Source organism: Chiloscyllium plagiosum, unplaced genomic scaffold, assembly GCF_037043375.1.
Source record: "Chiloscyllium plagiosum isolate Xiang-an unplaced genomic scaffold, Cpla_swu_hap1 HiC_scaffold_39, whole genome shotgun sequence".
Classification (NCBI taxonomy): Eukaryota; Metazoa; Chordata; class Chondrichthyes; order Orectolobiformes; family Hemiscylliidae; genus Chiloscyllium; species Chiloscyllium plagiosum.
This window is the reverse complement of record NW_028270177.1, coordinates 70,531,498-70,543,822: the sequence shown is the minus strand read 5'-3', so window position 1 is coordinate 70,543,822 and position 12,325 is coordinate 70,531,498.

Here is a 12,325-nt window from a genome sequence, read left to right as displayed (position 1 = left end):
CAAACTTGGTAATAAACTTAAAGAAAACAGGATTCGCGAATGCATAGATGACATTCTTGGGACATTACCTTGCAAATGAAAGGTTGACCCCATGGAACACAAAGAGGAAAGTCTTTGAAGAATTTTCATGACTATCCTCGAAGAAAGAGGAGCTTCGAAGTTTGGAGCTGAGTGGACTCTATCGAGAGTTTGTTCCAATCTTCAGCAGCGTATTGGCACCACTGATGGAATTATTAAAGAAGGACACAGAATTGTGGTGAACAGAACAGTGCCAGTCGACATTTGAGAAATTTAAAGCAGGATTAATCACCGCACTAGTTTTAGCTACACCAAATATTTTGAAACCCTCTGAAAATTGTGTTTGATGCGAGGAATATAGGGGTCGGAGATGTATTGATATAGAAAGATGATGATGGAATTCAATGGCCAATTGCTACTTGACGAAAAAACTCAGTATCCACCAGGAAAAATCAAAATTTCCATTTTTGAAAAAGAATGATTGAGTTTCCTACTTGCCTGACAATATTTTAATATTTATATGACAAACAAAATGTCAGATGGTTCTGGACAACAACGCCAATCCTCTCGCATTTTTAAGAATATTTAAAGACCAAAATATGAGACTACTTCATTGTAGTCTTATGTTACCGACATTAAACGTACACAATGTAAGTGCTATGGGTCCTAAAAATGTGATAGCAGAGGTGTTCACCCTGATTTAAAGGAAAAAGTTAGATAAGATTTGACTTATTCCAGTGTTATATATGTATGCAGAATTAATATGAACGGTATAACTGAGATTAATACTTTCGAATTTAATAATTATGGGATTAAGAATTAGGGGAAAAGAAATGTAGCCATCTTTTCATTCTGATGATTTTTTTTTTCTGAAGTGAGGAGTTGTTATGAAGCTGAAAGCATGTCTGGCCACTTTAAGACAGAACGGGTCTTGCTGAATAGAAAGTATAGCCACAGATGCCAGCTAAAGGTCAAACTGTCCCAAATGTAACAATTAGCTGGGAAATGGAGACCTGAGGTTTGGTTGCTGTTTTGACAACAATTCAAATGCAACCGAAGATTTTAAATAACGTCATGATACCAGAAGCCAACTGATTTTGAATATTATTATGTGGACACCTGGAAAGCAGTCAAACAATGGGAATCATTGTATCATGCTCATTATATTACCCCAGCACTTTGAACACTAGAGGAATAGCCACGGCCTTCCAACAGCAGTGTACCTTCTGTCGAGCAGGAGAGATAAATGGCCATCTCAAAAACTCTCTATCAAAGACACATGTTCATGTAAAATCTACTTGCAGTGAAAACAAAAATGACCCAGGGAGATCAGCAGCTGTAAGCGTGAATACAGCGGGGAATATCGAGACTGTGTGGTCTTAATGAGTTGTTGGAACAGCATATTTTTACAGAGTTAGAGTCGGCTAGTTAGTAGTTAAGAAAAGAATGGCGTTTATTTGTGAACAATGTTGTTTAGTGTTCACGATTAAAGTTAAGAAACGAAATTGATATTTATTTTAAAATAGGGGAACGTAGGAGATCTGTGTCACTCACATTTCACAGATTGCGAGGTGAGTCGAGCTTTTCTGAGGGTTTGGTTTTATTAACAGAGGCGTTCGACTCCGTCTTGTAAATGTCCATCCACGCCAAACAAATTCCCTGCATTTCACCCATATCATTCTAGTCCTTTCCTATCCACATATTTATCCAAATGGTTTTGAAATGTTGTTAATGTACCCCCCCCCCCCCCAACCACATCCGCTGGCTGCTCATGCTCATACCAGTCTCTGTGTGAAAATAGTGGCCCCTCACGTTTACTTTTACGCCTTCCCCTCTAACCTTAAACTGGTCCCCTCTAGTCCTCGAATCTCTCAATCTTGGAAAAATACTGAGAACATTTATCCTATCCATAACCCTCATGATCTTATACTGCTCTATAAGGTCCACCTGCAGTTTCCTACACTCTAAAGAAAAGGTCCTAGCTTGTCCAATCTCTCCCTATAAGTCCTGGCAACGTCCTTGTGAATTTATTCTGCACTCTTTCTAATTTCTTAACATCTACCCTATAACAAGATGACAAAAACTGAACACAATACTCCATGTGCGGCCTTACCAAAATCCTGTGCAACTGCAACATAAATTCCCAACTTCGATATTCAATGTCCTGTCTGATGACGGCCAGGGTACCAAAAACCTTCTTCACCGCCCTGTCTACATATGACTCCACTCTCAGAGAAACGTACACCTGAACGCCAAGGTCTCTCTGCCCACAACACGCCTTAAGGCTCTCCCATTCACTGTGAAACTGCGACCTTGATTTGAGTTTCTAAAGTCGAAGACCTCACATATTTATATTAACTTCCATTTGCCATTTCTCGGCCCACTTCCCCACCTGATGAAGGTCCTGCTGCAGTTTCTGATAAACGTCCTCACATATCATGCTACCACTAATTTACGTGTCATTTGCAAACTTACTAATCATGCTTTGTATATTCTCAACCAAATCATAGATAACAAACAGCAATGGACCCTGCCTCCAGTCTGACAAGCATCCTTCCACTGCACCCTCTGCTTCCTACCATCAAGCCAATTGTGTATCCAATTGGCCAGTTCCCCGAGCATTCCACGGGATGTAACCTTCCAGAGCAGCCTGCTATGTGGAACCTTATCAAAGTCCTTACTGAAATCCATAGAGACTCCGTCTACCGCTCTGCCCCCGTCAACCTTCTTGGTCACTTCATAAAAGAACTCTATCAAATATGGAAAGTGTGATCTCCCACTCACAAGTCTATGCTGACTGCTCCGAACCAAATCATGTGTAAGGAATGGGTGCAGTTAATGGTATGTTGTCCTTCATTGTAACATGATTTAATTACATAAGTAAAACCATCTTCCTGCAGTTGCAGAGCCTTGCTGAGAGAGCTTTTCGGGCACTCTCTACGATTTGATCTCATTTGTAAGGAATGATCTCCTTACAACAAGCACAGGTGATGGTATCGTGAGGATAGAGGGAAGAAGCAGACTGTTTAATCGTAGAGCTGTGAGAGAAGAAGAAATGGTGAGGCTGAAACACGAGGACTGGCAGCAATCACTTATTTCCAAAACAGACATTGATAGGGACAGAAATTCCATACTTTACCCAGGATTGATTGTTTTGATTTATTGTCACGTGTATCTCAGTACATGGAAAATCTTTATTTATGTGCAGTGAAGGCAGATCATAGTAAGCATACGCAGACAGGTCATAGGGTAGAAGTCGAATTGGAAAGAGTAAGGCATGCAGGTTACACTGTGGATGACGTGCACTAGACAAGATCAACATGAACAAGATTAGCATTATTTGAACTTAGTCCATTCATCAGTCTAACGTAGCTTTCCTCATAGTTTATACGACTTAATTAACTCTCCCCACGTTATTATGCAGTCGGCGTGTAAAACCTTACTGAATTTCCTGTTATTCACAATCCCCAACAGAAGCTACAATACCTTCCATCTGGAACAGGTAGACATTCCCACTAGCTTCCGCCTGACATAGAGAACACCTGGCTGTCTTGGAGATGAAAGATCCCTTCGGGAGACTTCACACAAGCCATATGACTTCCCTCCTCACAGCTAGAAAACAACGTTAAAGTCCTACGTCTGTATCATGAGCAATGGAGCCACGAGGAACAATGTGGAGCAGTCTGTCTGTGCAGCCTTTTTACTATTTGTTAATCATGTTAGAACAGCAATTAGGAGACAGTGAGGACTGCCGAGGAGATCAGAGTAGAGAATGGTTTGCTGGAAAAGCACAGCAGGGCAGGCAGCATCCGAGGAGCAGGGGAATCAAAATTTCAGGAATAAGACGTTCATCAGAAATCCGCATCAATTACCTCATTCTGTCCCTGTGTAATTCGGTTGAGGGGAGAATGGCCTCCTTCTGATCGTGTATAAGTGGCTCAAGGAGCTGAATGGCCTCATCTTGTTCCTGTGAAAGCGACTCAAGAGGATGACTGGCTTATTCCTCTTCCGAATGGACAGGGCCAAGGGCCTGATTGCGTTACCCCTGGTTCCTTTTTGACAGGTCGATGTGCAGCCAAGTATGATGATGTTGTAGCTTGAAGAGGTTATTTTGTCCTGGTTTCTTTCAAGAGAGATATTGGACGATTGTTACCAAGCTGGCTAGTGAAGACCACTTAAGTAAACAGCTAGGGAGGCCTTAGGTTTATTTTAATGCGACCTGAAAGGGTATGGCCAGCTCTTACTGATTTGACAATAGACAATAGACAATAGATGCAGGAGTAGGCCATTCTGCCCTTCGAGCCTGCACCACAATTCAATGTGATCATGGCTGATCATCCTTAATCAGTATCCTGTTCCTGCCTTATCTCCAGAACCCTTGATTCCACTATCCTTGAGAGCTCTGTCCAACTCTTTCTTAAATGAATCCAGAGACTGGGCCTCCACTGCCCTCTGGGGCACACCATTCCACACAGCCACCACTCTCTGGGTGAAGAAGGTTCTCCTCATCTCTGTCCTAAATGGTCTACACAGTATTTTTAAGCTGTGTCCTCTGGTTCGGCCATCAGTGGAAATATGTTTCCTGCCTCCAGAGTGTCCAGTCCTTTAATAATCTTATATGTCTCAATCAGATCCCCTCTCGGTATTCTAAACTCAAGGGTATACAAGCCCAGTCGCTCCAGTCTTTCAGCGTAAGGTAGTCCCTCCATTCCAGGAATTGACCTCGTGAACGTACGCTGCACGTTCAATAGCCAGAATGTCTTTCCTCAAATTTGGAGACCAGAACTGCACACAATTCTCTAGGTGTGATCTCACCAGAGCCCTGTACAACTGCAGAAGCACGTCTTTGCTTCTATACTCAATCCCTCTTGTGACGAAGGCCAGCATGCTATTAGCCTTCTTCACTACCTGCTGAACCTGCAAGCTGTCCTTCATTGACTGGTGTACAAGAACACCCAGATTTCTTTGTACTGCCCCTTTACTTAAATTGATTCCATTTAGGTAGTAATCTGCCTTCCTGTTCTTGCCACCAAAGTGGATAACCATACATTTATCCACATTAAACTGCATCTGCCTTGCATCTGACCACTCACCTAACCTGTCCAGGTCACCCTTTAATCTCCTAACATCCTCCTCACATTTCACCCTGCCACCCTGCTTAGTATCATCAGCAAATTTGGTAATGTTATTACTAATACCATCTTCTATATCATTAATATATATTGTAAAAAGCTGCGGTCCCAGCACTGATCCCTGCGGTACCCCATTCCAGAGTGGAGCCGTTTATCACTACTCTTTCTTTCCTGTCAGCCAACCAACAGTCAATCCAAGTTAGTCATTTGCCCCCAATACCATGTGCCCGAATTTTGCTCACTAACCTCCTATGTGGGACTTTATCAAAAGCTTTCTGAAAGTCCATGTACACTACATCTACTGGATCTCCCTCGTCCAACTTCAGAGTTACATCCTCAAAAAAGTTCCAGAAGGTTAGTCAAGTACTTATTCCCCTTTATAAATCCATGCTGACTCTGACCTATCCTGTTACTACTATCCAGATGTGTCGTAATTTCATCCTTTATTATAGACTCCAGCATCTTCCCCACCACTGAGATCAGACTAATTGGTCTATAATTGTCTGCTTTCTCTCTCCCAGTTTTCTTAAAAAGTGGTACAACATTAGCCATCCTCCAATCGGCAGGAACTGATCCGAATCTATCGAACTCCGGAAAATAATCACCAATGCATCCACGATTTCTCGAGCCACCTCCTTCAGTACTGGGGTGTAGACCATCAGGCCCTGGGGACTTATCAACCTTCAGACCTAACAGTCTCTCCAACACCAATTCCTGGCAAGTATAAATTCCCTTTAGTTCAGGTCCTTCAGCCACTGTTACCTCAAGAAGATTGCTTGTGTCTTCCCCAGTGAATACATATCTGAAGTACCAATTCAATTCTTCTGCCATTTCTTTGTTCCCCGTAATATATTCCCCTGTTTCTGTCTTCAATTTTAGTCTTAACCACTTTTTTGCCTTTCACATAACTAAATAAGCTTTTACTATCCGCCTTTATATTTTTAGCCAGTTTACCTTCGTACCTCATTTTTTCTCTGCGTATTTCCTTCTGAGTAATCCTCTGTTGTTATTTAAAAGCTAACAATTCCTCCGTTTTCCCACTTATCTCTGCTATGTTAAACATTTTCTCTTTTAACTTTATATGTTTCTTAACTTCGCTTGTCAGCCATGGCCACCCATGCCTCCTCATGGGATCTTTCTTCCTTTTTTGGAATGAACTCCCAGTCTACCTGCATGTTGAAATCCCCCATAACAACTGTCGTAACACCTTTGCGACAGGCCAATTTCATCTCCTAATTCAACTTACATCCGACATCCAGACTACTGTTTGGGGGCCTGTAGATAACTTCCAAGAGGGTCTAGGGAGTTATCTACCCTTAGAATTTCTCAGCTCTATCCATACTGACTCTACATCCCTTGATTCTAAGTCGCCCCGCACAAGGGACTGAATATCATCCCTTTACAACATGGCCACCCCACCCCCTCTGCCCGTCAGTCTGTCCTTACGATAGCACGATTAGGATCTCTGGGTTTTGGTTTCTCAGCAACATCAGAAACTATTGGGGTCTCCACAGAGTTGGAAGCTTCAGTAGACGTCTCCAGGCTGCTACTCTCTCTGAATTTTCTACTGATGTTGTTTTCAATTCCTGGATTGGAAAAATGTTTGTGAAAATCTGTGTCTGAATATTTCTTTTCGCCAAAGGATTTTCCTATATTGGAATAGTTCCTAAATCTATTATTCTGTCAACTTGTCCAATAGAATTAAGTTATTCTAAACTCTTCTTTCTTTGGTTTCATTTTATCTTTCGTTTTTAAAATATATAGTGCTTTGATTCACACCGAGTAGTTTGACCAGTCACATTTCATCTGGAATAGACACATTCATTTCCTTTAAAATAAGAAAACGTCAGAGTCTAGGCGACCACCTTCAAATATTTTCGGGGGGCTTTGGTGCGGTCCATCACACTAGATTCCTTCTTTTCCTGATTAATAGGCTGGAGGCACTGAATGGGCTGTCCCTGTTCTTCTCCAATAGTGTCAATGGTCTGAATGACTTCCCCATGTTCCTCTGAAACCAGTGTGAGGTGCTGAATGAACTTTTCATTGCACTGTGGCAATGTGCAGTGTCAGTCAGTGCTGTAACATAAATGTTACGGACCCTTTAAAATCACAAGCCTGAAGTCCGGGTCTTGCTGCACATGGTTACAGACCAGTTTAGGGGCTGACGGGGGACAAAACGTTCTGAACATTGTGGAATCTTCAGTGACTATGCCCACTTCTGATCTTATGGTGCGGAGGGTGGGGGCGGGGTAACAATGATGATGCAATGATGTTTGTGAAGGGGAAGATACCCTGAGGATCTCCGACAGAGTTGACCGAGGACTGAGATGATGAACATCTTCATTTGTGCCATGTTTGACTCGAAAAACTTGAGAGTTTACTCTGATTCCCATTAAGTCCAACTTTGTTCAGCTTTTTGATGTCAACCGAAGTCAACCACTGTCTTGATATCAGGGCCGGTCATTTTTACCTGAACCCTTGTGTCAACCTCTTTTGTTCATATCAATAAGTCATGATATAGGCGCCGCAAGTGTTCTCTTCAAACTGTAGTATTGAATGCCAGAATGTCTGTTCTCAAGAGCGTTCGAGGAGCAAGATGGCTGAAAGTATTTGAAGAAGAGGTAGATGGATATTGACGTGTCAAGAGTTGTGGGCTATGAATAATTGGGTATGAAAGAGGATTTGACACCTAGAGCAGATCAGTAATGTTGTTAGTAAAGGGCAAGGCAAGCTTGGGGAGTGAACGACCTGACCCTCTTTCTGATGTCCTCACATTCTGTTATTGGAAAGCTGGTGTGTGTTATTTTCATGGCTGTTGTGTTATTGAATATTGCAGTCAGGGAGACCAGAGGATTTTGTGAACATCACTGGGCGAGGTATTTGGGCTGTATCCACAGTGAATCTGAGTCTACAACATGACCAACAAATGAAGCACAAGCTGCAGAGAGGGGAAGCTCTGTAAATAGAGATGAGGGGCCTCTTTCATACTTGTGCCTGGATTTTCCAATTACATTTCCCAAATCACCTCAAAGCGCGTGTGACAGTCTTAAAGGGCTGAATGGTCTCATCTGTTTTTGTGCAGAAGGCTTTAGGAGTACGTGGCCTCCAACTGGTCCTGTGTAACAGGTTTGCGGGCCTGAATGGAACACAGAAACATGGAACTGAGGAGCAGTAGTGGGTCATTAGATACTTTGAGCCTTCTGCACCCGGCACTAAGATTGTGGCTGATCATGTTGTGGTCTCAGTCCCACTTTCTTTTCCGTATCCCATTATCCGTGGCTCACTTCTCTTAAAATATTTAACTGACTCAGCTTTCAATCAATGTGAACAATGAGGCACGATAAACTTCCAGTGAAGCGAATTCTGACTTGAAAGGCCCTTTTGGAATTTTTCTTCATCTCTCTTGCAGAATCAGAGCATCATGCAGAACGGTACCAAACCCATTAGTCCAATCTGTTCACTCAGATCAGATATCAAATCTGATCTAGTCCCATTTGCTAGTATTTAGCCCATATCCCTCCTCTTTCAGGTACATTTTAAATGTTTAATTGTATCCGCCTTCACCGCTTCCTCTGACAGCACTTTCCGTACACGCTCCACTCTCTGTGTGGAACATTCACCTTCAAGTCCCTTCTAAATCATTCCTCTCTTGCACTCAAGCTATGACTTCTTCTTCTGGACTCCCCTATTCTGGGGAGCAGGACGTGGCTGTTCAGAATATCCTTGCCCCTGATGACTTTATAAACCTCAATAATGTCAGCCCTCAGTCTCTGACACTCCAGGGGGAAACACCTCAGCTTAATCAATCTCTGAATAAAACTCAAACCTCCAGTCCTGGAACATCTGTATAAATCTTTTCTGCAGACAACCGAGTTGTACGCCATATTCTTAAAGTGGCCTCACCAACATTCTATACAGATGCAACATACCACCACAACTCCTATTCTCAGTGCCCTGACTGATTAAGGCAAATGTGCCAAATGTGTTCTGCACAACACTGTCTACCTGCGACTTTACTTTCAAGGAACAATGCTCCTGCAGTCCTAGGTCCCTTTGTTTCACAACACTCCCCTGGACCTGACCATTAAGTGTACAATTTCTGCCCTGATTTGCCTTCACAAAATGCAAAACCTCGTACTTAATTAAATTAAACTTCACCTGGCACTCCTTGCCCCTTTGTCCTATGTAATTGTGGTCTTGTTGTACTCTGAGATAATCTACGACACCACCTTTCTGTTGTAATCTGTAAACTTACGTAGTATGCCTCCAATATTCACATTTAAATCCTTTACATAAATGTTGAAATGCTGTGAACTCAGTACTGATACTTGCATCACACTATTGCTCACAATCCTCCAGTCTGAAAAATACTCAACTTCCTTCAGGCTAATAGTGACTAGCTTCCTCTGTATCCCATGTGATCAAACCTTACTAATCTGTCTACCAATTGGAATATTAGGAACACTTTGCTGAGTTCCATATAGACAATGTCTACCAAACTGCCTTCATCAATCGTCTTTGTCACCTCTTCATAAAACGCAACCTAATTAATTATACATGATTTCCCATTCCTACAGCCCCATTGACTACCCCGATTACCCTTGCCTTCCTAAATGTAAGTCATTCCTGTGCGTCAGAATCCCCTCCAACAACTTACCTTCCACTGACATCAGGCTCACCGGTCTATAGTTCCCCAGCTTTTTGGGTCACTGTTTCCTTTTCTAGACCCATTCCGCCGCTGCTCACAACAAATGTTAAATATAAATGCGTTGGTTATGTGGCCGATGATATCGGTCTCAGAAAGGGTCAGTGCCAGTTTTTGGCACAATTCAGGCTAGTTTATTTAATCTGCTAAAATAGCAGGTTTATGATCCAGAGCAACGTTACTCAAAGTATGATGGAAAGATGAATGGCAGACCGTTTGGATATTGCAAATATATAATCGGAATTTCCCTTTCAAAAAACACTGGCGCGCGTGCACACACACACACACACACACATACACCCCCCCGATAAACAAAATCTCTGCAATTTCAAATTGAAAGAACATTTCCAGATATTAGTGCAACTCATATCAAAACGAGAAATTGAGAGATTGTCCAAAATGTTATGATGCTTCTGAAGATATTCTACTCACAAAGGCTGCTAACAATGGGATTTCATCCTGGAACAGTTCGATTTGGCTGAGTTCCCTTTTGCATTAGGCAGTGAGGAATTCCCAATGAATTCTGGTCAGGGATTAGCACTGCTCAGTGGTTAGCACTGCTGCTTCACATCGAACTTGGGTTCGATTTTTCTCTGTGAATTTTGCACATTCTCACCTTGTCTGCGTGAGCTTCCAATGGGTGCGCTAGTTTCCTTCCACAGTCCAAAGCTGTGTCGGTTAGGTGGATTGGTCATGCTAAATTGTCCATAGAGTTCAGAAGTGTCTCGGTTAGGTGCACTAGTCAGGGTAATTGTAAGAGAACGGGACTGGAAAGGTTACTCTTTGGCAGGTTGGTATGGACTTGTTGGGTTGAAGTCCTATTTCCACACTGCAGGGATTCTATGAAAATAAGCACGGTAATGAAGACTGTAGAGGCTTTTTAATAGCTCGCACGCATTGCTGTTATGAGGAACAATGAAGGAGAGATAGTGCAAGAGGCCATTCCTTCTCGAACTGATTGCATTTTCTTCTCTGAGTTGAATCACACAATAATGTCATTCTCTCCCAAACTGGACCATGTGAGGTCTCCTTGCATATCGTCCAAACTATGTATCCATCAGATTCCCTGCTCCTTGTCGGTGCATCATTGCTGCTGTCATACACAGAGTCATACCCTAAGCAGAAAAAGTGCTTGGTCGATTTTAAGATGCGTTTATATATCCTTGTGTCATAAAATAATAAAACGTTTAATGTATTCAGAACACCTGTTTTAAAATGAATGCATTTTTTGACATAAACAGAAATTGTTAGGAAATTTCGGCAGGTCTGTCTGCATCCAGATGTCTTTTAAATGTTATAGCTGTACCAGTGTCCACTACTACCTCTGGCAGCTCCTTCCATATGCACACCACCTTCTCCATAAAAAATCTTTCACCTTTCACATTCCATCAATGCCCTCTAGTTTTGGACGCTCCTCACCTGGGGAAAAACCCTGACTACTCACCCTAACCATACCCATTCTGATTTTACTAAACTACTACTGCTCCGAAATGTGACTCCAATCAACACAAATGCCTGTACTTTCAGTCATCCCAGGCCTACATTCTGAAATTCAATACTGACGCCTCTTCATTCTCCATCAGGTCACAATTCTAAAACAATTTTAATCAGTTTGTTCAGATGGAGTATGAGACACTTATTATGGAATTTACACCTAGACATTTGTGCCCGGCATTAGCACCACTCGGCAATACCTATAAAGTTGTAACATTATTCTCCTGTGTGTTTGCTCATCAGCCTGTTCTACGATGTTGTGACATACCTCCGCAACAGGCAGGATTTGAATACTGACGTTCTAATCCTGAGCAAGAAACACTAATGCACAAATTCAGGAATAGGAATCAAATCCAGAACTCTGGCTCGGATGCGGGGTCACTACCCATTACACTACCATACCCAGATCTTCGGTCATACTTTAAGTGCCAGCTTTCAGCACAATATGGATTTATTATAATCAGGTTATCATTATTAAACTACACGAACCCCTTTGCATTGTGAAATAAATGCAAGTTATTTGTGCTAACTGTAGGGTATTGAGTGCACGTGCAGTGCCATCGAAATTATCTTTGAATATCTTTAATTGCTATTATCTGCAGTCTACAATATTAGGGGGAATATCCTGCAGATGCACTCTGCACAATGAAGGGTCTCGAATTGATACGTATTCGTAAACTTCAGAGAAAAAGAAAGAGCATAAATTCTGGCCCAAAAACACCCATCAGTATTACCCAACTTCCACATATGACTGCCCCCTTCCTCAAACCGTGAAATTGTACCTGGCCACTGATTACTCTCCAGCGTTTCCTCCCCATTGACTGGATCTGCAATCTATCCCTCTTCCCCCTAACCACACAAGGCAAACCAAGCTCAGGGTCTTTGTGAAAATCAAAGCAGGAGTGTGTAGGCTCCCTGGAGAGGGGGAGGGAATTTTAAATTGAAGGGGGAGGGTGAGGAGGCAGTAATATCACAC